Source organism: Lasioglossum baleicum, chromosome 10 (assembly GCF_051020765.1).
Source record: "Lasioglossum baleicum chromosome 10, iyLasBale1, whole genome shotgun sequence".
In the NCBI taxonomy this organism is placed as follows: domain Eukaryota; kingdom Metazoa; phylum Arthropoda; class Insecta; order Hymenoptera; family Halictidae; genus Lasioglossum; species Lasioglossum baleicum.
The window spans coordinates 13,809,029-13,836,958 of record NC_134938.1 but is presented as its reverse complement, the minus strand read 5'-3'; the positions used below and the strand labels follow the sequence as shown (position 1 = coordinate 13,836,958).

General features: G+C 41.0%; 1 protein-coding gene and 1 non-coding gene across 6 annotated transcripts in view; one reads left to right on the top strand and one right to left on the bottom strand.

The window, feature by feature from the left end:
* Positions 1–27,930, top strand: part of Sesn (Sestrin) — a 214,447-nt gene that overhangs the window by 141,894 nt on the left and 44,623 nt on the right. The gene's annotated exons all lie outside the window — the stretch shown is intronic.
* Positions 24,672–24,744, bottom strand: Trnaa-agc (transfer RNA alanine (anticodon AGC)). The gene has a single exon. It is a non-coding gene; the product is annotated as a tRNA-Ala (tRNA).

Here is a 27,930-nt window from a genome sequence, read left to right as displayed (position 1 = left end):
CGAGGAATGTTATTTAGGTGAATTGCACGTGTCCACCGTAGGTGTGTACACAACGACAGCGAAAAGGCAGATAAGAAAGTTAAAAAACATAAATATGCCCGATAACACGTTTGGAAATCGCACGATAAACAACCGTACGTCACGGAATAGAGGCTCATTCAAGAGACCAGCGCAGAGATCATGCATTAACTTATGATCGGTATTCACCGTGCGCTCTGTTTATTTGACCGGAGGCATTTAAATGCATCCGAGCACTTCCGAGAAGACACTCCCGCGATTGAATCTATTCAAGAGTTTGCCATTCGCCTGCCTCTGCACCTTAAGTCGGTCTCACACTGCATTCTATCGCCTTCGCCATGTTCAATTGAAAGGAACTCTCAATTTTCCTTCCTTCGATCCTCTTAACTTTAAAACGAATTACTTATTGCGTATGCAGCACAGAAATTTCCATTTGTTCGGTACTTTTTTATACGACACCCTGTATATTTTCTTTCATATTCTTGTAGAGCATGAGAAGACCAATCCAACGAGTACCATTATGATAGTTCATCCTCGAGATATCCAGTCTCAAAGGTAACATTTTTAATTAGGTTTGTTTCTCCCAGATACGAATATCTCGAGATCGAATGATCGCAGTGGTATGGTCATTATACTCGTTGGATTCGTCTTTGTATGATGTACAAGAATATCCAAGAAAATATATAGGGTGTCAAATAAAAGTCAATCAAGACATGTTTGATCGAGCTAATCGGAGGCTGAGTTTCTCGGGACACACAGCTGACTAAAAAATCGTAAAACTCGTTGCCCCATAAGCCACGATGCCTTGAAAACTGAAACTCGTCACGTCCCGAGCATGATTTACGCTCGCGCCTGAAGAAACCGTAGCAAACGTACTACGCTGAAATTTATCGAGTCGTCGAGCACCGTTCGACCGGACCCTCTTGTGTATTCAGTTTCCTATGCTCCGTGACGGAGGCCGTGCACCGATTTACGTTTCCGCTCGCTCGTAAACCGACTTCCGGCGACACCTGTGCCCGAAACTTGCTATCCGTGTGCTCGAGCTCGCGAATTATGCGTAAATCGCTCGGCGATTCCTTCCATTCCGGTCCATTTGACACCCGGCCGCGAAACTTTTCATCGGGACGAGAATCTCGCGAGTGCGAAACTTCCGATTTCATAGTCGAACAAGCGAGCGAACTGGCGAAGGACTTGATTACAAAATCCTTAGCCATGGACTTTGAAAAACTACGAAATAATTGCGTAAGTACATTATGTATTTATTTCATTCAGAAAACGAAACTACAGCACTGTCTCTGAATGCTAATTACATAACAAAATGTTCTTATTTTCAATTTTTCCTCTACGGAACATTCGTTAGCTTATTCCTGACACTTTTCCGGATGAAATGATCCCAAACACGATACAATTCGGATCTCATTTGCTCGTTCAATTCACGATTTAATGGAACCTTGCTTATCCGCACTCTTCGTGCTTCAGCCCAAAGCGACTTCTCCTGTAGAACACAATTTTAAAAATGGAGAATGGTCTTCAGAAGCAAATACAGAAAAATGGTGGGCAACCAGCCTGCCTCTGCCAACGTCGAGCAACTGCGGGAACCGACGAAAATATATCAGCGAGGACAGCCAGATGAGTGGGCCAGTAGTCGCGTGGAACGTAAACAGGAAGGAAATTAGAACGAAGCGTATACACGGCTAGCCCATTACAAACAATGAACTGTCTGTGTCTTCGACCGAGTCTCTTTCTGCTCTCCCCATGTTTTCTAGTGCTCTTTACGACTACTAAGCGACCGTCCCTACTTCGTGGTCTCTGACCAAATTTAGAATCGAGTCGTATCTCACCAGTCCCCCTTGCCTTTTCGACGTCTCTTCAACCTTCTAGGTTTCTGAATTCTTTTTTATTCGTCGGATTAAACGGAATCACCGATCAATGATGGCTCGGAGGATTCTCCTCGCAGAGATATATTCATTGGTTGCGAAATTGAAATGGAACGGACGAAGACACAATCTTCCTGATAGGAAGAACTGCTTTGTGAATCGAATATACAGGATGTCTCCTCTCGAAGTCATTCTTCTCGTATTACCTTCCGAAATCAATAAACATAACGTCCTACGGACCTCAAGAACGAAGAAATTAATTAAATTGAATAATTATTTTGGTTGCAATAATTATTCGACTATTTTTTTTACACGACACCCTGTATATTTTCTTCGATATTGTTATAGAGCGTCAAAAGACGAATCCAACGAGTACCATGACCATACCATTACGATCATTCAATCTCGAAATATTCAATCCGAAAGCTATTTGATCATCACCTTGATCATCACCTTAATCTCGAGATTGAATGATCGCAATGGTATGGTCATGGTACTCGTTGGATGCGTCTCTTCACGCTCTACAAGAATGTTCACGAAAATATATAGGGTGTCGTATAAAAAAAAGTACCAATCACCTTGAGACAGACATTTTAGATTTAGTTTGGGCACCCTGTACATTTGAAACGGCATATTGGTTTCTTTGAGAGACGCGAGTTCTCGATCGACGCCGGATTAAATTCGCCATCCGGTATCGAGGGAAGGCTCATTTCGCGGACAGGAGGATTTAATATCGAGCGTGCGTCAACGCCGCCAGACAGCGTCGCGAAAAACTAGAAGCTGTCGTGTCTCTAGTGAACTTCAATATCGGTTTTGCCCGGAGGCCGCGAGACCTTATTTCGCGATACGAAAAGGAAGACTGGATTTTAATATGGAAGTGATACCTTCCGCCTGTTTCCATCAATTTTATTTACCACCGTTTCGTTGATGTCAGAACAAACGTCTCCATAGAAGTTGGAAAGTGTACCGGAATTCACCTGGGTGAAATTTAGAAGTCACTGTCCCTCCGTTTTACTGCTCGCCACTGCACAGTTTCGCTGTACAACCACAAATTGAGTCCGCGAACGAAGCACAGAGACCGTGAAGCTTCTTTACGAGGAAAGCAATAACCGAAGTAGCATCGTGGAAACAAAACTCGACGGTAGTTTACCGAAAATTTCGCCTATTCCGCGAGCGTTTGAAAGTCTCGTGAAAATTCGTCGTACGAGAAACTCTTGGGCGAACGCTGTAGAAAGGTTCCAGAAGGGTGGAAGAGAGGGGTAAGGGTATATTCTTCGAGGAAATGTGTCCGCTTTCAACTCCGGAATACGTTTCCCTCGTCGATGAAGACACGACACCACCTGAATTTAGTCTCTTTTATTCAACAAAACTTTGTTGTTTTCAATTATTTCTTTATGACACTTTTATCGGTGTAATTGTGACGTCCTCCTGATGAAAACGAGCCCAAACACGACACCATTTGGATTCTATTTACTCGTTTAATCCACGGATTAGTAAAATCTCGATTGTCCGAACTGCTGATATCTTTGATCTTCAAACTGTTATAATTTCGCGACAAAGCAACGTAGAACGACAAGACTGGTCTCGTTTTCCAGCTTGAATTCTCCGCTTTCAGATAGCAATTTTTGTCAATAAATAAATATTGTCTCGGGGATACGATTTTTGCAAAAATACAATTTTGTACGAAGCATAGAAGATTTCTCAAAGATGATCGCGCGAGTGGACAGCGTTGTGTTGCTAGCTCCGTCGACGCACTCGTGTGTGCATTGTACGTACGCTTCGTGCGTGTTCGTGAACGCTCGTGTTCGCACGAGTCAAGTACCGAGTAGCAATCTCGGCTGGCATTGCTCGCGGGAATACCGAGGTGAGCGGAGCAGACTGCTTGGAGCCAGCAGTCATACGAATCCCTCTGTCTCTGTCTCCTCTCCTCTTCTCTCTCTCTCTCTCCTTCTTCTTCTCTCTCTCCCCGCCCTTCTTCTCTTCGCTTACCGGTTTTCCTTGTGCTCCACCTCCTTTTCCATTGTGCATCTATCTGTTCCTCCTTTTCGGGCCCGTCTTCGCTCGACTCCGAGGTCAGGAGCTAGAACAGCCAAACTTGAAGCTTTACGTAATCTTATCGGCCGACGTAATTGCTGCAATCGTTGCACGATCCACGTGCCGGCTACCGACGATCACTCCTTATTCCTGGAACACGGAAATATACCGAGCATCGTTCCCATATGAAATACGCTTTCCAAAGTATTCAATGCAGTCGACATCAACACTCAAGGTTGGGCAAAAATTTTATTTTTGTTTATTAGAAATATCTATTTTTATTGAAATAAAATTTTTGCCCAACTCTGTTTACACTGAATCTACCACGAGGGGTCAAATGACCCATTTTAGATTTTTTATTTGACAATTATTTTTTGAAATTGTAAAAATTTTATTTAAATGAAATTAAATTTAAATTAAATTTTATTGGAATACAGTTTTGCCCAACTCTCTGTTAACACTGTATCTACCATGAGGGGTCAAATGAAATTGTAAAGGTGTTTCCATGGGAATTTATCGAATAGATTTTTTGACTCCAGTATACATTAGTAGAAAAATCGCACAAAATATAAATAGATTTAATCTTGTTATTTTTATAATACTATACACATCAGCCACTTTTGATGGTCGGCAGGTTTAGTGTTAAAGAATTAATAAAACTGATAACTAGACTCCGTATGTTTATGCAATTTGCAATTTGAGTAACCGAATTTTAAGAATCTCGAATCAAATGAAATCTTTTTTCCTACGGTAGTAGTCTTTTTAGATCTGAAATAAATTCAAATCGTACTAAATTCTGTCGTAGTTTATATCTCAGCATTTTTTGAAAATTTTCAAAAGCGATAATAACAATAACAATAATTACATGCCAATTAACACGAGCCACAGTTCGGAGCATATTTATTCGTGACCTGTTTTAAATAATAGACGTTAAATATTTCTTTTTTTATGAAACATTGACCAAGATTTCTACATTATGCTGATTAAAACGAGTCCAACCGTAGCATAATACGGACCAAGTGTTTCACAGACCAGTTCGGATAGTCGAGGTTCCAGTTCCTTGTGGATTAAACGAGATCCGAACAGTGTCGTGTTTGGGCTCGTTTTAATCAGAAAAAGGTGACGAGAATGTGTTGGTAAAAGATCCATGCTCAATAAACAACAATAAATGTTTCCACTAAACAAAATAATGAAATTCCTAATCGAACACGGTTCAGCACAGATGCTCCCAAACGAGAGCAACGGGGATCTATTTTGAAAATTTGGAACGCGCGATCAGGACACGTGGAAAATTTCACTCTTTCTCTTTCCCGGCATGTGCACGCGTCATGCCAGCAATCGACGCGTTAGAAAATTGCGATTTCCCCGGGCGATCGGGGGTCCAAGCGGAATGTTTATTCTCGAAAAGTTTCGACGGACGTAAATCAGTCGAAACGAGATGTGGAAAGTGAGAGGGTGGGGAGAGGAGAGGGGATTCGCGCCTGGTAACAGAACGAAAGACAGAACACGAAGCTAATTTTGCAGCGCGGCGTTCATATACGCTTAGGGGAGATACCGGGCCGACCTAAATGCATGTGCATACATCGGACCGGTCGCATGTGGAACGTGTACACAATGCTTGCTACCCGTGCATAACATGAATACAGGAGTGACCAACCTGGTAGGACGATCTTGATGCCGCGGATCGCATGACTGCCAATAAACGATCGACGCTCCGCCGCGCCACTCTGCCATCATTGTCGTGATTTATGAGTCGATCGTTATACTTATCGCCGCCAGTTTCCCGGCGTGCAAAGCCTCTGTTCCGTTCGTCCTTTACCAGTGGCAGCTCAAGTCAAGTGGAGGCCCCAACCGGTAAAAATTTTGGGGCCCCCAAACTCAAGTTAGAAACAGAAGCAGAACCGCTTTGCGAATCGAATAAACAGGGTGTCTCCTCTCGAAGTCATTCTTCTCGTATTATCTTCCGAAATCGATAAACATAACGTCCTACGGACCTCAAGAACGAAGTAATTAATGAAATTGAATAAATATTTTGGTTGCAATAATTATTCGACTATTTTTATACACGACACCCTGTATATTTTCTGCGATATTGTTATAGAGCGTCAAAAGACGAATCCAACGAATACTATGACCATACCATTACGATCATTCAATCTCGAGATATTCAATCCGAAAGCTATTTGATCATCACCTTAACCATACTTTATTTTATAAACAAGGATATCTCGAGATTGAATGATCGTAATGGTATGGTCATGGTACTCGTTGGATTCGTCTCTTCACGCTCTACAAGAATGTCCAAGAAAATATATAGGGTGTCGTATAAAAAAAGTACCAATCACCTCGATATTTCGTTAATAAATGTAAAAAGTCAGAGACAGAGACATTTTAGATTTAGTCTGATCTACATGCTGAAAATTTCATCGAAAATCGATTAACGTACCCAAGAGCCACAAGTGGTTAAATGTGGTGAAAGTTTTAGTTTTTCGCAACATTTGGTCAGTTTGTTAAATCAATTTTTCTAATTGCTCAGGAGAAGTCAGGTCGTTTGGTCCGATCATAAGAAAGTTATATGTACAGTGTTAAAGTGCGTTCAAATACTTTCGTGGTTCACTGTATATTCACGTTTTTCCAGAAAGTTTCCCAACATGTGCGCACTCGAGTTTTCCTTGTAGCAGCTACGGTTTCCGGTAGCGGCGACGAGTTCTTTGTATTCAATTCGAGTTATGCAGTCCGGTGACATATTACCGTATGGAAATCCGGAGTTTCGGTGTCTCGATCGTCCCGGGGAATTCATTTTCCGTTCGGCGACCTCGATGAATATTTTTATGAGGCGCGCGGATCCGTTGACTACAGGTGTGCGACTGTATCGCGTTTCGTTCGACGCAACGATAATCGCGGCACATTGTCTTCCGCGGAAACGATCGGGCCCCCACACTCGTAGTTCACCACCTTTGCATCTATTTCTCTCTCATTAACAATATCGAGCCTGCAGCTATACAACTATTCGATAGAAACGTGCGTACAGGGTGTCTCAACTGACTAGAGTCACCTAAACAACTTGTAATTGATACTTTTTTATACGACACCCTGTACATTTACCTCGATATTGTTATAGAGCGTAAAAAGACCAATCCAACGAGTACCATGACCATACCATTACGATCACTCAATCTCGAGATATTCGTATCTGGGAGAAACAAACCTAGTTAAAAACCTGACCTTTGAGAGTGGATATCTCGAGTTTGAATTATCGTGACAGTATGGTCATGGTACTCGTTGGATTGGTCTTTTTGCGCTCTATAACAATACAGAAGAAAATATATAGGGTGTCGTACGAAAATAATAATTGAACATCCTTAGTAACTGGAATATTTATTAGATTTCATTAGTTCCAGATTTATTTGAAGCTTTCATAATTGTTACAGATTAAGTATATTCATTTTATGCGTTCCGGGTTACTTTATTCGGCAGAGCGATAAATCCTCTCGATAAAAGTGATTATTACATTATTCAACACTCTGTAATCTCGATTTTACGTATCATCCGGAGATTATTTGTCCGTCGACTATCGCCTCTCAGCGATCGTTTTCACATAATTTAGCATGGCAATTTAGCAACGGCGATCATCGCTATGCGAAAGTCTCGAAGATTTATCAGTGTTTTATGATTTGATTAAAGCCGAGGGTACTTCCGCCGGGTTCCTAACAATATTTACGATCCGCGGAACTAACTGCTGGCAATAATTTTCAATAACAATACGCGACCGTAGTTTACAGGCATTAAAGACCTCGCTAAGCAAACGGAACGATCCCCGGGCGATTATAAAGAATAATAAGTGAACGATGATAATTACAGCGTTCGCGAGCCGGTAGCGAAAACAATGGCGGGCGGGATGGGTTCAATAAATAATTTCCTACAGAACTAACCTACTCCTGCGAAGAAGAAAAGGAGATTGTTGAGAACCGGCGCTCTCATCTATCCATCGAGAGCACATTAATCAGCCGGTGTGATTGCTTGTTATTTTTCTCGTCCCATTGTGCCTGCCGGAAGCGGAGAGATAAACGTTCCCCACCACGTGTTAACGAAATATGGAAAATCCATGTCCGTTCGTTTATATCGCTCTATTTTTACTCGAGCAACAATCCATCGCCCTGAAACTATAGGTAGTACTCACGATTGTTATTGCAAGACTGCGGATCTTTATGCAAAATAAACATTTTCTTCGTCACTTGCAAGATGCAGAAGTCGTATAAAAATTTCTTCTTGTCCTTTAACAATTGTGATAAATTGAAAATAATGTTCGAAAGAAAATTGTCTCAATGTTTTCACTGCTTTAAATCGATTTCCAGAGAAAATATGGCGGCCAGATTTTGCTCCAGATTGTGAATTTTCATTGTAGATTTAAGAATTCATCAAATCGGCCAGTTCAAGCCGCTTTCTTTAATTAATTAAACATGTGTAAACGTTCATAACGTTGCGTAAAAAAATTACCATTATATTCAGGAAAGTCTACAGAATAATTCCATGTAAGAATCGTTCGCATAGCTTTCACCGTTAGTTCGTAAAAAATTCTTAAAGTTGGAAACGTGCGAGGAAGGTGTCCCACAATTTTTTAAATAAAAATTGTCTTCATAGATTGTAAGAAACAGGATCGATATACAAATATCTTGCACACTTTAAAAATTGTATAGAGTTGAAAATAATATATCGACATCCTTAAATGTTTGTAATCTCTTCACTGTTTTAATCTTTACCGACACTCATGTTTCCCATAAATGCATAAAATCCGCAATCTATTTATGATGTTAGAGAAAATACAGTGAAGCGTCCGGCGCAGTCTACAAAACTGTTCGAGTACAGAATAAATGTTTAAAAATGAACATTTTTGTTTAACAGATACCGGTCACGAACTTATTGTACCCTTAAAAATTGTTTAATTGCACGCGAGTCGAGCCCGGGTAACGGGAACGCTAATATATTTGCATTAATTGCAGCTACGCGTTGCGAACTGTATAATCGAAATGCGAGCGCTTAGGGGAACGCGTCGCGTGAACGAATCGCTTTATTGTTCGAATAGAATCGTGTTACGTTTCGTTGCGCGAAACATGAAAAGGGTTTCGTCAGAGAAAGTACCGTTGTATTTGCACACCGAAACAAAAAAAAAAAAAAGAGAAGAAGATGGAAAAATCGTGACGCACGAGTTGCATCAGTGTAGTAGACGTTTCTCCGATAACGATGACTCACGGTTATCTGGGCCTTGGGCTTTGAAATTCCGGGAAGCCTTTTTGTCCGAACGATTTTCTTAACGAGAAACAGAAACGATCGAACTAGAATAAGATCAATGGTTAATTTCAATGATCTTGAAATATGTTGTCAAGGTCAACATTTTCAAGAACATTTCGCTCTCTTACTTTTCGCAGAAATGGAGGTGGAACACGTAAAATTGAGAGGTATAATTAAATCAGAACCTAATTCATTTAGAATGATTTAACGAGTGCTTTCGTGTTTTAACCCCTTCCCTTACAACATTGTGTCTGAAACGTGATGAAGATTCTGAACAGAGTCTAATAAATATACAGGGTGAACATTACAGACGTATATCTCCAAAAATATTGATTATACGCAAAAATGTTTCAGATGAAAGTTGTTCAGTACCGAGGGGGACATCACGTGGTGGGATTTTTATCTTTCCCGATGCACACTCCAAGGTGATGTGAAGCCACCTTGATTTTTAACTTCCCGATTTTATAGGGAAGTTATTGTAATGACCCCGAAAATCGAAAATCGATTTTTTAGCAGATCTTCACGTTTCATGGTCATTGCAGTCATTTTAGACTATTTTCAGCAAAATGTTCGTATGTGTGTGTGTGTGTGTGTGTGTGTGTGTGCGCGTATGGCCGTTTCTATGTAATCAAATTTTTCGTTAACGTTTTCAGAAAAAGTAACAACGCGATCTGGATGATGAATGATGCAATCGATGTGCCCCGCTGTAACTTAGAGCTGATTAGATTTTGGTCCATTTTGGTCAAGTAGTTTTTTAGTTTTTTTAGTTTTTTTCGAAAGAAGTTCATTCAACAATGCAATTTATACGAGAGAACGGAAAGTTTCCACCGTAGAAACAAACGTAATTACACAAAAAATTTTTTTTCGATTTTTTTAAAATTAAAAAAAAAAATTTTTTTTTAATTTTAAATTGAAAATTAATATAAACTATATGATAACTATTAATAACATTGATGTTGAAAACGGATTGGTTAATGGAGCACACACATGCGGAATATTAAAATTCATTACTTTTCAAGAAAATACTAAAATTCCGTCTATATTGTGGTTAGATTTTCAATTGGCCAGAGTAGGAGTGAAAGTAAGAACTCGTTATCGTGATTATATGAAAAATGCAAATATTCATCAAAATTTAACACCAATAATAAAAATATCGAATCAAGTAAATATGTCGAGTGAGGGAAAATATCAAATCACACGTAGTCAATTTCCAGTGGTTACTGCTGAAGCGATTACGATTCATAAAAGTCAGGGACAAACATACGAGAAAGTATGTTTGGATTTTAAAAAATCAGAAAGACGAACTTTACAAATGTTGTATGTAGCACTGAGCAGAGTTTCAAAATTGAGCGCGGTTTATATATTTTGGGACAATTTAAATTAACAGTATCGAAGAAAACCAAGATCAATACTGCAAACCCGGATAATGATGAGTTGTATCGTTTGCGAAAAACTAATTAAGACAATTTATTTTGCAACATTAGTATGCTATAACAAGGAACCAAGCGAGCAACGAGCTTACGATGTTGGTTTAATGCGACGCCATATAGCAAACATTTTGATAAGTAGAAAACTATTGAATTTCCCTGAAAACGTATAATCTACTTAAAATGTACACTTAATAATGATAATAATATACTACAACTAACTAATCGGGAAGTTCTTTGTGTGACTCTTGGAGAGTCACACACCAAATAACATCCGTACCACTAACCCTCTCGCGAGCTCGCAAAGCGAGCGAGCTACGACAACCCTACTTGCGAAGCTCGCGAAGCGAGCGAGCAACAACACCCCTCTAGTTTAAAATGGAAACACCTACTTTCTGTATCATGAATCGATAGACTATCGAATTCTGAGTAAAAATGTATTGACCTCCATATGTCCTAAATCTAACAGTTAACGAGATATTATCGAAACAATTTTCTTTCTCCTTTGGATAATATCTCGTTAACTATTAGGTTTAGGACATATGAAGGTCAACACTTTTATACTCAGAATTTGATAGTCTATCGATCTATGGTATAAAAAATAGGACATTCCATTTACAAAACGAAAGTTGACCTTCACCTCACTTTGGAGTGTCCACCGGGAAAAATAAAAGTCACACCACATGATGTCCCCCTCGGTACTGAACAACTTTCATCTAAGACAATTTTGCGTATGATCAATATTTTTGGAGATATTCGTCTGTAACGCTTTGTAATGTTCACCCTGTACCTACCAAGTTTTCTCCTTCTTTAGAAAATTACACGAACTACAAAAAAGTTCCAATCACTGAAACCGTAAAATAAATCGTAAGGCAGGGGATTAAGTAACATTTTGGAGATTTGAGCATACTTAAAGGATGTGCGAAGGATCAAGGGATAAATGAAAATGCAAACGTATAAAAATGGAGGATAATTAAAGAAAGCTGTGATCCCAGCAGGAGGTCTTGCAGAAAGCAGTTTCGTCTTCGAACGTTCACAGATGAAACCGGGAAGGTTTCGAATGGCCAAGAATGGTTGAGATGTTTCTCTCTCGGATAATCGGTGCTGGGGAAACGTGTTCGTCTCTCCGGATCGCCTTTCCAGGTTAATTTCTACCTCGACGTTCGCCTTGGAAAATTCCACCAGGCTTTTTGTTCGTCCGAAGAATGAACGCTGCCTTGAGGAAAGACCCTTCTTCGCTATACTATATGCTCATAAACTGCGCCCCTTCTTAGGGGACCGAGGGTACAGGTAGAGGAAATCCTCTATCGAGAACCTTCTGGAAAACCCGATCGACCAAACCAGCATCCTGACTGGCATCTTTTATCTTTGAATTTTTGTCGATGTCCATTTTGACCCAGAATACCACAATTGTCGTCCACTTATATAGTTCACCTGGCGAATTAATTAAATAAATATTTCTGGTGCTTTTGTGGACCAATAAATAAATTAAAAAATTCTAACAAATGTCTAGTAGAAGCAGAACAATTTATGTCGACCTCAGAATACCAAAATTGTCATACGAAATTGTATAGTTCACCTGACCAATTAATTAAATAAATATTTCTGGTGCTTTTGTGGACCAATAAATAAATTAAAAAATTCTAACAAATGTCTAGAAGAAGCAGAACAATTTATGTCGACCTCAGAATACCAAAATTGTCATACGAAATTGTATAGTTCACCTGACCAATTAATTAAATAAATATTTCTGGTGCTTTTGTGGACCAATAAATAAATTAAAAAATTCTAACAAATATCTACAAGAATCGGAACATTTTTTGTTGATCTCAGAGTACCAAAACTGTGATCAAAAATTGTATGGTTCACCTGACTTATTAATTAAATAAATATTTCTGTTGCTTTCGTGGATCAATAAGTAAATTAAAAAATTCCAACCAATGTGTACACGAAGCAGCTTCAGAAATACGTTTGAAAAATTGCTAAATAAATGGTGAATGATCCTCGACATCATTAACTATATATGTAGTCATAAAAATGGCCCAATTGGTTTGCAAAACTGAGAGGTTTCTGGAGTATACGAGTCTATATGGTTCTGTCTGCTGGGTTAGGTTAATGGAGAAGTATAAAAGCAGAGGAACGCGCGTCGTGCGATAAGATAAGAATTTGTTGAACAATGGTATCGCGATTCCGTCGACGTTTATTTAAAGACAGCGTCCCCCCTGATTTTGCATAAATTGTCCGAGAGAACGAAGCAAGCCGGAGACGTTGTTAAATCAACCGGATCAGTTTTCGAGAAAGGTTCTGGTAACGATAACGGGGACGAGGATCCCCGGAAGAGCTTTTCTCCATTACCGAGACTCCCGACTTTTACGGGAAACGAGCTCTCGTACGGTTACGGAGACTTTATCTACCCGGGCAAAATAATGTAAGGGAGAATGGAGCCTCTGCGCGATCTTCGCTGGCGTGGCTCGATTCCTCGGGTTGCACAACATTTCCACATAGTCGTGCAACAATGAGAAACAGTGCACAGTAGGCTGTGGACACGTGTCGGAAACGCAGACACGAAGTAAAAACAAATTTTATTTTCAATTATTATTTAATGCAACTCTCACCAACATATTCGTGACATTTTTCTGATTAAGATAATACCCAACACGATATAGGTTGTGCCATTTAAGCCACGGTAAAATAGAACCTATGGAATTCGGATATCTCGGTTCGAATGGCAGAGGTTCTACTAAATCGTGGATTACACGAACACTGGACCTCCGAATTAGGTCGTATTGGGTGTCATTTCACGCGGAAAAGAGTCACCTAGAGGCTTGTGCAAGTTTCATGAAGATATAATCAAAAACAACAAATGTATGTTAGCTTTTTTAATGGTACTATGGTTTATGTACTTCTTTAAGGCCTGGTTTACGTTGTATTTTTGTCCAGAAGAGTTTAAAAGTTGTTGTATACGTCTTGTTGTTACTGGGAGCTCCAATTCAGCTCGAAATTGTGCTGCATTTTTCCTTTCCTCAGCTGCAGACCTCATTAATATTGAATGCTGTCTCTTTGACTATTTTTTATTACTACCTTTAAGATGATTTTTTCCGTAATTTTCACGTAAATTGATATAATTATTAATCACAGTATATGACCGATTAGTTTTCTTAGCAATTGCGCGATTAGAGCAGCCCATATCTTTTATAAGCATCGATTGATGCTATTTCTTCACTTGTTAGTACTTTTCCTCTCGGCATTCTCATACACGTGAATCAAATTATAACAAACAGGATTTCTGTGAGTTCTAAAACTAATACTTTTAGAATATTCGCAGTTTTCCGTAGTTCTCTGCTCAGAATACAGAGAAACACTAAGTGACTTTATAGAAATCAACAAACATGGTGACATTTTTAAAATATCTATGAAAAAGAAGATGACTTTATAGAAATTTCGACCACTGTATTGTAGCCTGTTAAATGTTTATTTACTCGATACACTTTATGAACTGAAAAGTGTGCTGTATTCCGTTTGAAAAAATGTGCGGCCTGGATATCAGGCTCTGAAACGAAGAAAGCGAAAAGCGTACCATACGTCATCCGACTGCTGCATAAAACATGCGTTCGCGCGATGAATAATTAAAGAGGAGTTATTTAAAATAAATAGTTAGGTGAATCAGCGTGTGCACGCGAGGCGTTTATTTTTCGAGGCTGGACAAAGCCGAGGTATCGCGACGAAACCGAACGAGAAAATTTGTCAATAAATCACACCGGCGCTTTTTAGTTTTCACTGAAAACACGCGAAGGAGCGCCGCGTTTCGTAGAAAGCACGCCTAGATTCTCGCGGAAACTCATCCGCAGGCCGGTGAAAGTTTTCTAGACTGATCGTACGGTCTGACAGGCGTTGTATGTGGAACACCCGGTACATCTGGTCGGGAACGTATTAATCACCGTCCCCGTAATCGTGCAACGGTCACGCCGGAGATCAGAAGCCGAAACTACTTGTCCTTTCGTCGTCCACCGGCACGTGGATACAATTGCCTGGTGATTTTATTGCATCCTCGGTAAGGCTTGGCCACGTACAAGACCGGTTTCGCAAAGTGACTTTAACGCCTCGCATAATCTGGGATCACGGCTACTGACTTCTCGAGCCTCGCAGAAAAATTCGCCGGCTGGTGTCGGTTAACCGCGACTCGATCGTTACGCGCCACAATAATCTCGCTACAACGTCAAAACGAAAAATTTCGGCATCGAAATGTCACTTGATACCTTTACCGACGTAATCCTGGCGTTTTTCTTATTAAAACGAGCCGACACACCGCATAATTTACATAAAATCGAGCCTTGCGGAATTCAGATATCTCGGTTCGGATATGAGAGGCTCTACTAAATCGTGGATTACACGAGCACTGGTCCTCCGAATTAGGTCGTGTTAGGTATCATTTCACGCGGAAAAGAGTCACCTATATGCCTATGCAAGTTTCACCAAGGTATAATTAATAACAACACAGTTGTGTTAGCTTTTTTGTTGCTACCACATGCCAAACTTGTAAGAGGTCGAACTTCTAGGCTTCGGGAATGAAAAATCAAGCAAGCCTGGGTTAGTAGAGATACATTCTCCACAAATATCATCAGTGCACATCTTGTTTACATATATGGTAGCATATTATTGTTCATAAACATCTCTCTCGGAAAGCATTCAGCGTTCTATAAGCCATCCTGCACGTTCCACTAATTTCCTCGGCTTGTCTGTCGGCGAAGTTTCTTCTCGATGGGTTAGGGGGTCAGAAAGGAGAAATCGATGGTCGGTGTCCCGCTGGGCAAGGGCGAGGGACCTCCAAAGGGTTTGTGGAAAACGACCCTCGACGAAAGAGGGTGGACCCAACCATTTGAATGCTTTGAAAGGGACGGAGTTCGATTTTTTTTTTGGCGAGGACGCCGAACATCTTGGCACATCTCCGGTGTTATTCGAGATCGACAGTCTGCTGGCTGGAGGTTTATTATTAACAAACAGCGGATTCGATGCATTTGTGACAAATAAAACATTAGACCATTTTAAAAATACTTTCATATCAGTTTCAACCTATTGAACGTTTCAAGAGAGAAGATAAATTTCTACGTCACTCCGGTTTGTTGTAATTCAGCTGGAAAATTGTTATTTTGCATAATCCGCTGTCTAATTATTAAACATTTCTCCAGGACTTGAGATTGTACACTTTCCGAGGCAACATTGCAATAGGTGCTTTGACAATCAAATTTGCAGTAAACAAATTGCAACAAAAAACGCAATCCGAACACATTCGATAGATACTGGCAGATGTTCCTCCGGAATTCGATAGAATTCGCAGCACTGATTCCGGATTCGTCAGAACGATGACGCGTTCGCAAGTTCCTGCAGCGACAGCGAACAAATTGCAGATCAACTTTGTTATGACGTGCAGCAACCACGTAACCCTCTTGCCAAGCCAGCGGGAGAAGGATAGAAAAATCAAAAGACTACATTTCAATTTGAATCACTCGTCCCCACCCCCCCTCACCCCAACAATGGACTGTTCTTCGAGTGCTCGCGAGAAGAGTGGGAAACCAAGGGGGAATAATCACCCTAACTGCGAATATGGGTCACGATAGAAGCGTCGGACAGGCTGCATGCTGACCGAACATGCATAAAATAAGAATTTTTGTGTATTCCATCACTCGATCGAATTATAACTTGCTTGTTAATGGAGACAGAAAATAATTGATCAGTGACGTATTCGACAGTTTTCCCAACTGTCCTGTAATGTTGATTTTTGCAAAAATGCATTAAATTCAATATTTCGAAAAATAATTAGTTTTCTACAGTTTTATATAAAAATTACAAGACCGAACTTATTTAGATATTTCACAATTTTTACAATAATACGTGATTGAATAAAGAGATTTATTGAATAATTTCTGACGGAAGCATCTTCATAATTTCAATAATTAAAAAATAAAAAATTTGAAACCTTGAAAGAATTTGTGTGGTTCATGTTTTGTAACGTATCGGAGAACAGTTTATTTATTGAAGGGTGCTCTCGATCCGATGATCGTCAGAGGCTCACGATCATTATCCATCTGGTACAACCCCGCAAAAATGCACAATTACGGCCGATTCTGTCTATGTACAATCTTGTATAGTCTATTTACAGCTGCTGACGAAACTCGCTTCCGTGTTGCATCAGGCGACCGATAACCGGCTTTGTTGTTTACCGATCGTCGATAATTATGCTTGTGTTTCTCTCTTTCCCTCGATCCTCCCGCCCCTCCCGCCCCTCCCGGCCCCGTAAGCTGCAAAGTCAAATCTCTCTTGTGAAAACACTGATACCCTCGATTACTAGCCGAAGAACCCCGCCATCTTCCGTCGAATTCTTCCTTGTCGTGCACACTACCGATATCATCTACTGTTCACTGAATCACAAAAAGACACAATTTATACATGTAATATATATATATATATATATATATATTATATATTATATATATATATATATATATGATCGACACAGTTTTTATACGACAGCCTGTATGTTCTCTTCGATATTCTTGTAGAGCATGAAAAGACGAATCCAACGAGTACCATGACCATACCATTACGATCATTCAAATTCGAGATAACCGTGTTGATAAAACAAAGTATGGTTAGGGTGATGATCAAATCCTTACGGACTGAATATCTCGAGATTGAATGATCGTAATGACATGGTCATGGTACTCGTTGGATTAGTCTTTTCACGCTCTATAAATATATCGAGGAAAATATACAGGGTGTCGTGTAAAGAAATAATTATTTATTATTATTTCTTCGTTGTTGAGCTCCGAACCAATTAGGTAAGCATTGAGATGAACAGAAAAAAAAAGTAATAAATATTCTCACCAGTGAAAACAGCGACGAACGATTGAAAAACCCGAGGCCCTAATGGTACCAAACACTTATTGAATTAGGCAACCGACGGGCGCGTTTAACGAACCCGAAATCTGTGAGTTATAATCCGTTGTCCCTGCCATAAATAACGTGTGTTCGCAGTCGTTCAGTCAGTCAATTTCTCTTTTTGAGGGCCATAAAAGCCAGCCGTAGACCGGCTGTGTTCCTTTCCGACCGAAGTATTATTGCTCATGATCCTCGCGCAATTTCGGCAGGACCTTCGTCAGGGTCCTTTTATTATGCCGTTGACACATGGCCTACGATCTCGCACCCTTTCGTCGCTCCTAACTTTTCGACGAACCATAGACGTGTTTAGAATTGTTGTAGGGAGTATGGTCTCTGTTTACGAGCAACCCGAAACCCGGCTTTCATCATCGTGTATCGATTTATCGAGGAATTCGCGCGAGCGATTGTGCCTCGCGTCGATTATTGCCTTTCAACTTTTCTATCCCGGCTCGATTCACAAAGATCGAAATAATGATACTTCGAGAAAAGATCGGAAAAGCAACTTTTACGTTCAATGGTTTAGCAAACGGCTTCCAGGGTTGGAGGTGATGCTCTTTGTTCAGAATTTTTTAAACATTTGACAAAACATTTTTAAACATTTTAAATAATGTTTTTGGGCTTGTTGAAGTAACCAATAATCTCTTTGTTATTTGAACCGCCAAGTAACAAATAAAATTTTATTTATACGAGTAACCAAAAGTTGATTTTATTTTGTGTAATCCAATGGGGGTCGAACGTAAAACGTTCGAGATTTAATCGTTTCCACGAACTTCTTCTTAAATGTCGTATTTTTATCTGGATTTAGGGTTAGAGATAATGCTGAAATTATTTTCAGAATTTTTTAAACAATTTCGCCCGCTGAAAAATTTGGGTTACTTTAATTATTTCAGTAATGTATGGACCTGTTCAAGTAGCCAATAATTTACTTCTGTTTATTGTTCGACCCCCAAAGTAACAAATTTTATTTGAGAATTGATTTTATTTTGTTTAATCTGGGGTTGAACGTGAAACGTTCGAGGCCGAAACGTTCCCACGAACGTCGACGAATAAAATTCATCGAATTACATCGTATCGCGTAGTGATCAGTCTATGGCGTACCCCACCATCCCTATTCCTTTGTCGGCCGAGACACCCTTAAACCGAGCGACTTTTATGCGACAGTAAATTAAGGAGAGTTTTTGGTGGAAACGCCGTGAAACTGCGCGACGGTGGCGAAAAAGTTGCCGGCACGGAGGCATAAACTTCGAGATATATTTTCGTAATGTCCTTTCACCCCTGCGCCAAAACTGTTCCTCCTGCTGGATACGATCTACGATCCATGGGCGGATCGAGCGGGGAACGAGCGCGTGACGATCTTTTACGATCCGAGCATAAAACTGTGTCAAACAATGTATCGCGTCCCTCCGCTCATTTTCCTACGATCGTAACGCACCGAGACCGAACGATCGCGTTATCTCCCTTTTCTCTTTGTTCCGTGGAAAAAGGGCGGGCCCCGGGGAACGTCATTAGCCGACACAGTTCGCCGCGTTCATGCTCGTAAATCGGAAAACTGCGAAAAGTATAAGCGGCATTTATGTTGAAAAATCGGCACCTTTTCTTCATTGTTACCGCTTTGCAATGCCCCACGAACCATAACGATGAAGAAACTAATGGAATGTACCAAATATTTTGGTCACTATCGATGTTCAGTTATTTTTTTGTACGACACCGTATATAGTTCCTTAAGTATTGTTGTAGAGCGTGAAAAGACCAATCCAACGAGTACCATGAACATACCATTACGATTATTCAATCTCGAAATATTCGTATGTGAATACTGAAGTATGGTTACCTTAACTTTCAAACAGGAATATGTCGGGATTGAATGATCGTAATTGTACGTTCATGGTACTCGTTGGACTCGTCTCTTCGCGCTCTACAATAATGTCCAAGAAAATATGTAGGGTGTCGTGTAAAAAAAAAGTGTCGAGACGGATATTTTTTAATTATTACTTTGGTTGAACTATTTTCACGTGGAGGGTAGGTAGCCGTGCGAAAACGGCTTGTTACATAATTCCCATCGGAACACCAGCGAGTAGACAAGCATAATCTGTTTACGAATATTGGCTGGGCCGTTTAATTGCCGTGCTTTCGCTTGATAACCACCGAAACATCTGATAGCGACGCCGATTAACACGAGAGAGCCATGAACCACCGAGACGACGCGTTGCCTAACGCAATTATTGTTGTTGCAGTTCCATCTGTTTTCTCGTCGAAGCGATTTCCTTCTTCCCTCCTTTGCCTCGTTTCGCCGAAATTGGATCGCTGCCAAGCAGATTGGTAAACAGAATATTTTTCGATCCACAAGGAACGCGACTGTGACTGATAACGCGACAGCCAAATGATTCACGGTGCCCTATCTGATTGGTCGCGAGACTCTTTTATCCGGATGTAAATTTATCAAGGCTTTCTTCAAACATTGACTGAAGCGCCGAAGCACGATAGCTGCATAACAAGTTCTTGTTGTATATTTATGCGTTATATGTAGAAATGGATGGTCTGAAAGGTCGCGTTACGTTTGAACAGAGAGATTGAAATTGTTGAGACACCGTTGCGTCACTTGTGTGCGAGTGACGTTATTTCGATTGTTTATTATTGCAGGCCCAAGGTCAACGGACGATTATGATTTACAGTTATTTGTCTCGACTCGTCCCGTCAGTAATAACATATTTATTTGACCAGACTTGATACTTCATTCATTTTTTGCGTTCGAATGTCGAATAACAATTGCAAAGTAAAGAACAGCTTCCAGTCGAAAAATTACCAGTCTTTTGCGAAGTGGTTTCAAAACGATTCCAGACGGATTCCAATAAAAGGCACGGTTTTTTTAATATGCCCCTCTTTAAAGAACTGTAATTCCTACAATTTTAAGTATTTCGAATTCAGAAAATTATATATCGTACAGTCCAAATAGTAGCAAACATTCGTGCAAAACCTCGTTTCTAAATGACTGTCTGATTTCTGTACAAGCATCTTTAAACGAGACCTAGTAAACGACGCTTCAGACAGTTCGGATAATCGAGGCTCCACTATATCGTGGATTACACGAGTAATTACGGGACAAACTGTATCGTGCTTGGGCTCATTTTAATCAGCAAAGTATGGCGACCATGTTCGTGATAATCGTCATAGAGCAATCACTTTTGTTAGAAAGAAAATTCTCGTCGAAAATCCTCGCCTAGAAAGTGTGTGTAAATTGGCGAGTAGGTGGACATACTAGTTTTACCACTTTGTCTAGAGAAAATAATAATTTTGTTTAAACACAGATTTCAATAATAGTTTAATTTTATTCACCGTGCCATTTAACAACTTCTACAGATTTCCAGCCGGAAAAATTTATTTCCCCGGATCGAGATCGACTCGGGATCGATCGATCAAGCCGAGCAGAAAGTCTTCCGCGTAAACCGTGTGGCCCCGGCGGCGGATTACCGCGAATCCCGTCGCATAATGTTTCACTCGAGGCTTTAGTCGGATTTCGGATAACGAGATTTTGAAGCGGGCGCGCCTCGCGTTAACTCCGACGCTCACGGGACACGATAATGCCTAAGAAGTTGTTTGTACAAGCTGTCGCGTTTCATTCGGCCTAACAGAGAGCTTTATTTGCCGGGCGTGATAATCGAGAAACGATTAGAGCCTGTCGGAAAGTGAGATCTTGTATCTGCCGGACCGCGATTGGACTTGGTAGCCGTCCAAGTCTGCGAGCACGGCCGTTCCTCGATGACGTAAAACGTGTCGGAAATAACGATCTCCGAAGTATCGCGAATCAAACATTTTTCTGAAAAACTTGCGTGCCACATACTTGTGTCCCCACCCTTGCCTTCCCCCTCCACGACCATTCCCCCACGCTTCCGGCGCGGCCAGTCACGTGACGCCTTCCGCCACGGCCCAGTCACGTGACGCCCTCAATCACGGCCCAGTCACGTGATGCCTTCAATCCCGGATCAGTGGCCCAGTCACGTAACGCTTTCTGCCGCGGCTCGGTTACAGAGGACACAGCGTGTGTCACAATGTCACGTGACTAATCCCGTACTGGAAGAGAGGGGGTAACTTCTTCCCCTGAATCCGAGTCAACTCCCCTGATCTGGCAACTCCGCGTACCACCTTGAGGAGCAACTTGGGCGAAATTATTATCGGTTACACAGAGCGGTTTCCACGTTTATCGCGACTGATCCGACGCAAACAACCGACGAATTTCGTAAACACTGATACCGGGGACGAACAAATACCATTCTTGCAACATTTTCTAGCCGAATCACTTCCGATTGCGCTCGAGAAATCCACGCGTCTCTGTTGCCCCTACGCGATATCGATGTTTGCACGCTTATCGCCGCCGGTTCGATCCTCTCATTGTTACATCCTGTTCCGAAGGACAATGGGATGTTATACAGGGTGTTTCGGTTAAGAGGGATTACCTGTGTCACTGTTGTAAGGAGAAACTACCTGGCGATGAACGTTGTACTTGTGGGAGTAGAAGGAATCTTTGTTTGAGGTAGTCCATGAAGATTTCGAAAATGATCGTTGCTTTTCTGCACGACACCCTGTAGATTTTATTGGATATTTTTGTAGAGCATGAAGAGACGAGTGCAACGAGTACCATGACTATACCATTATGATCACTCAATCTCGAGATATTCATGGAAGCTAAGGTTTTGCGTTAGGTTTGTTCCTTTTAAACCGGAATATCTCGAAATTGAGTGATCGTAATGGTATGCTCATGGTACTCGTTGGATTCGTCTTTTCATGCTCTGTAACAATATCGAAGAAAATATACAGTGTGTCGTGTAACAAATTCACGGTAACAAAAATATTCATTCAATTTCAATAACTTCGTTCATTGAAGTATATAAGATTTATATAGGTTAACAATGTAGAATTAATGGCAGTTTGAATTGAATCGATGTTCGCGCGAACTGGATTAATTACGATCTAGCAAAGTATCGTTTACCCTCGACCGCTATCGTGTTATTGTCTCCCGACCAATAAGATTCCCCGTGCATTTTCGTTTTCTATTATTGATGCTCGGTCGTCACTAGAGTAGCAGATAATGTGGTCGCGTGTTCGCTGCCGCGATAATGCTCGATGTTTTCATCAAACAAAATGGCCGATGGGATGCCGGGATGACACGGGTATTTGCACTTTATCAGCCACGCGTGTATTGTTATTGTACGCAGTGGCGCACCCAGGGGGGAGCCAGGGGGCCAAGTCCCCCACCAAGAAAAAAAATATTCAGCTTCCAAAATTAAAATCGCGGAATAGCCCTGGGTACCGTTGATAGATATTTTGGTTTAAAAAAAAAGGTCATCACGCAAAACCTAGGGCTGGGTTCAACTCGGCCCCCCCCCCCAAGATTACATCCTGGGTGCCCCACTGATTGTACGAGTCTGTCACACACGGAATCGCGAATTGGATCGATCATCGTGCTCGGAATATCGATGATCGATTGAAACTATCGCTCGGAATCCATTGTTCGATTTCGGGCTATTACACCCAATATTAAGATGTCCGACGCTCATAAATCAATTTCAAAATGTCGTAGACAGTGGAGAATTCAGAAAGCGGTTCGGATAATAGAGGCGCTGCTAAATCGTGGATTACAGAAGGAAATAAGCTTGGATTTGTATCGCGCTTGGACTCATTTTATCCGAAAAAATGTCACGAATATGTTTTCAAAAGTTTCGTAAAAAAAATAATTAAAAACAACAAAGTTATGTTAATATTTCTTCGGTTAGAACATGTTTGTGGGCTCAAAAATGATTATTAGACTGCGGATCTTTATGCATTTATAGGGAAATTGAGTAGATGAAATTCAAAATTGTTGGAAAATTGAAAAAAATTGAAAATATCAATAATTCTCCTCTATTAAAATCATTAAGGGAAGAAATAACATTCAATTTGGTTTTTATTTATAATTCTCTGATGATTATATTCGCAGTGGTGGGGATAAATTCCTGGCGAATATCGTGTACATACATCTCTTTGACATATGTCGAGGCATTACTGAACTCGTTTAGCGATCCGCTGGGGCGCCATTTTGGCCGTTTGGGCCAATTTATTAGTTTCCCCTTTTAACCTCAGTTGTGTTAGGCGGCACATAGTAGACTATTATATTTCGGCCCTAAATTGGAACAATGGCGATACTGTGTATCGGCACGGAACGTGTTACAGAAAATCTTTGTACCACGGCTGTTTGCCGTGATAATGCGAGCCGTGTCGTTCTTGGCTCTTGGTCCGCGAGCACTCGTCGCTGGATCGATCGACAAACAATGCCCGTATCGCAGCCTTTCGATTCGACTTTATTTCAACAGCGAAGGAACAGCCCAATGTCACGTGGTCACCGGCGGCGATAGCCGCGTGGTTATCCTCCTTATTGACACCGAATTTAGGCGATCTAATCGGGGACGCGTGGACACTTTTAGACAAACTGCGATAGAATTGTTCAAAACTTTTGAACAGTTCGAATAATTATTTAACGACATCCCGGGCCACACAAAAATGTTAGCAAAGCTCCATCACACCATACCGAGAAACTCACACATTAACTTGAAATTATTTAAAAATGATTATGCAATTAACAAATTTATCTCGTACAATATTCTTTTTTTATAACAAATATTAACTTGAAATTATTATTAAGAAAAATGATTTATCATTGGACAGCGGATCTTAATGCAAAATAAAAATTTTCCATCTAAATTCCAACTATATAGCTGGAGTGAAATACAAATTTATTTTCTTTCTAAATGTTTCATAATATAATATTATTTTTAAATTCTTCTAATATGTTTACTGTCTTCAATTGTACCAATTCATTTTATCAATAAAGATTTATCATATTTATTGTAATTTGCAATTTGTGAATTGCACGGGGACAGTATAGTTAATTTAATAAAATAAAATTAAATTTCAGTAAACAGAAAATATTATTAAAATGATACCACGTGTCAAGTGAAGACAATGGAATAAATTAGCAAAAATTCAGTGATCCGTAGAACGATGTAAAGACGTTAAAAAAGCGTCGGTTTGTTATCGATTTCGCAAATAAAAAATCGATTGGAGGCGCCGGGCATCGATCCCGGTACCTCTCGCATGCTAAGCGAGCGCTCTACCATCTGAGCTACGCCCCCCGACGAGCGAGACTGGAATTCCGCGAAACTTCGATAACACGTCCCAATTTCCCGACTATCAGTCCTTCTTTTTTGACAGATTCAAAACCGCTAATTGACAGTCGGCGTCGATTAACGAACCGGTTGCATCCGCCACGCCGCAAGAATCGAACTATTGTCCTTCGCGAAATTCGTTTATCGCCAATCTCTCTCTCTCTCTCTCTTTCTTCGTATTACTCACTGTTGAATCATCGTCTATGTGTGTCAGATCGTTGCACCGAACGACTTGTTAAGCCGCGGCAGCTCTTGCAATCGTACGGATCACGGTAATCATCGATCGAAAACGGTCTCGGTCTTTTTATTTCTCGATCAACACTGTTTCCGTAACTTTTTTTATTCTCTAACCTTTCACTTTTATCGGCCCGGTGTTACGATAATTGTTGCGAATAGCTGACTGTTTTATTTAAATGAATTACAGCGAAATTACAAGAATTTTTCTCTCGGTTCGGATAGTCGAGGTTCCAATAAATCGTGGATTACTCGGGCAAATACGAACCGAACTGTACCGCGTTTCGGATCATTTTAAGCACGAAAGTGTGACGAACACGCCAGTGAAAGAAATAATGAAAAACAACTGTGTTATGTCAATTTTTGTTGATGGCAATATGTGATGTACGAACTTGGCACGCGACCTTGAAACAAGAAAACGATACAAACTGTGTGCGATATCTAGCAGGAAGTTTTCTACTATTGAACGCGTGGAAGCATGCTAACAGTAGCATCAATAGATTCGCATATGCATCCGTCCTGTTCAACAATTCTGTTGAAACCGTCGCATAATAGACAGTTAGTCATGCCTCTTCTAGGTATTTCGTATCAAGGTTCGTTCTTTTGTGTCTTCCTTCTCCCTGTAATTTTCGACACAATTTTCAATAGATAATACCGGTCGCATTGTTTCGAGTGTGGTTACAGGGATGCGTCATTAGCGAGGGAATATAAAGATGATCCGGAACACGGGCGCGCGCCATAAAAGCGGGCAGATAACGTGCCAGGCGAGAAATAAAGTCGGTTAGTTGGCAGACTTGAGTCATACCTCGGACAAAGGTACTTTCGATCGGTCGAAATGCCTCCACACAGGTCGAATCGTGCAACAAGTGTGCGCACGTAGCTCTCGGAACCGTGTGTCACCTATGAACGCGATGCTTTTTATAGGAATCCTTTGTCCGCGAGCTATCTGGTCCAACATCTGCAGCGTACAGAATTAGCTCTGGCAAAGACTACAATGCATTTCAAAAATTCACAGTTCAATGTAAAAGAAATGTTTTCTCGTAGGGTGTCCCAAAAATGTTGCACGACGATTGCTGAGGTCCTCTGAAGCAATTTTTTCCTTTTCGAAAATGTTCTCCGTGGCTTCGTTAAGGAGTTATTAGGGCGTGGCTAGTGGAGAGACTCCGCCCCGGCGCTGAGCGGCGCGTTGCCGTTGGCCGAGAGGCGGGGCTAGTCGCCGAGGCGGAACCTTTCGCGTTTTTCATTCATAACTCCTGAACGGAGCCCCGGAGAACATTTTCGCAAAGGAAAAAGTTATTCGAAATGACGCCAGGTAATAGGAAATATATAACATACATATGTTATACATATAATATGTACATACTATTATGTATCGTCGAAATAGTTACTACGGGACGTCCGTAGCCCATCACAAAATGGCAGAGAACCTTACGACCATCGATCCCCCCGCATATGGCGCCGCTATTCCGAAAGGGAGAAAGTGTCGCTCTTGTCTGCAACTTTACGAGCACTCTGAATGGCCAGCGCTAGTTCTCGGTCCGACGATCAACATTGTGCCAGCAACAAAGGGTCGGCAAGCGTCGAGCGGAACGCGGATCCCGCGATTTACTATGACGGACCCCCGAAACCGTTCCCGGCTTCCGGTCGCGTTAGTTTTTCCCTATTATCGGTGGATCGCGTGCCTTCGGCACGTGCACGTCGATCATCCGCCATGACAGCCGTCGAACCAGCAGTCGGGATCGCTCACTCCCGCTATAGTGATTTCGTGACCCCCTTTGCTTTCCGTCCCGAGGAACGGACGTCGTTATCTTTCGCGCCGTGACGAGAGACGCGACGACTTCTCTCTGACTCACCCCTCGCGACTCAAGACACGTACTTAGGCAATTTTCTGTGCGCAATGCCGCGAAATTTATGTACAGGGTGACCTGCCATGCTTGGGTCTCTTGAATGTCCGACTGATGACGAGAGTGACAGAGGAAACATGACTGGGAAGAGAATATGACAAATTTTGCTGTGGGGCTAATTAGTTATAGACGTCGATTAAGTTCTTCTGGGGCTAGGGCAATGTCTTGATGCGTGCGTAGAGAGATACGAAGGTCCTTAAGTTGGTTAGGTATTTTTTTGATATAACTAGTTTGTTTTGAAACATTTCTTTGTAAAACTTTGACCAGCGTGTGCCTGGCACTTTTCTGATTGAAATGATACCAAACACGATGCCATTCTGAGCATGCTGAGGTAGGACCTCTAGTATCCGAACGCTCGGGAAGTTCTGCTTCCTGGTGAATTGAACGAGTACATCGTAACTGTGTCGTGTCTGAGCTCGTTTCAATCAGAGAAATGCCAGCAATACGTTAGTAAAAATTTTACAACAAAAAAAAATGGTTACATTTGTCTCGTTGGTGAAAGTCTTAAAAAAATAAATCTCTTTTGTTTCAGGTAAGACAATCCATTCCCTCATTCGAGATCGTTACCTCTGCGATGGGTAAGTCCGAAGAAAACATACATTTTTCGAAACCATTTCGCTGTGCAACATACCACAGCTCCGAATAATAGATTAACGTTATCTGTCCGATACTATTTGTTTACTCGCTGTCCTCCTCTACTTTCACTCTAACGATAAGAGATCAATGAATAGTGGCTGCACACGATACGAGAGCATGATGCGCGTGCCCTGTTTGGACAACAGAGGATCCACTAAATCGTGTATTAAACGTGTAAATAACTAGTTTGTTTTTAAACATTTCTTCGTGAAATTTTTACCAGCGTGTGCCTGGCACTTTCCTGATTAAAATGATACCAAACACGATGCCATTCTGAGCATGCTTGCCTGTGTAATGCACGGTTCGATAGGACCTCTAGTATCCGAACGCTCGGGATGTTCTACTTCCTGGTGAATTGAACGATTAAATCGTAACTGTA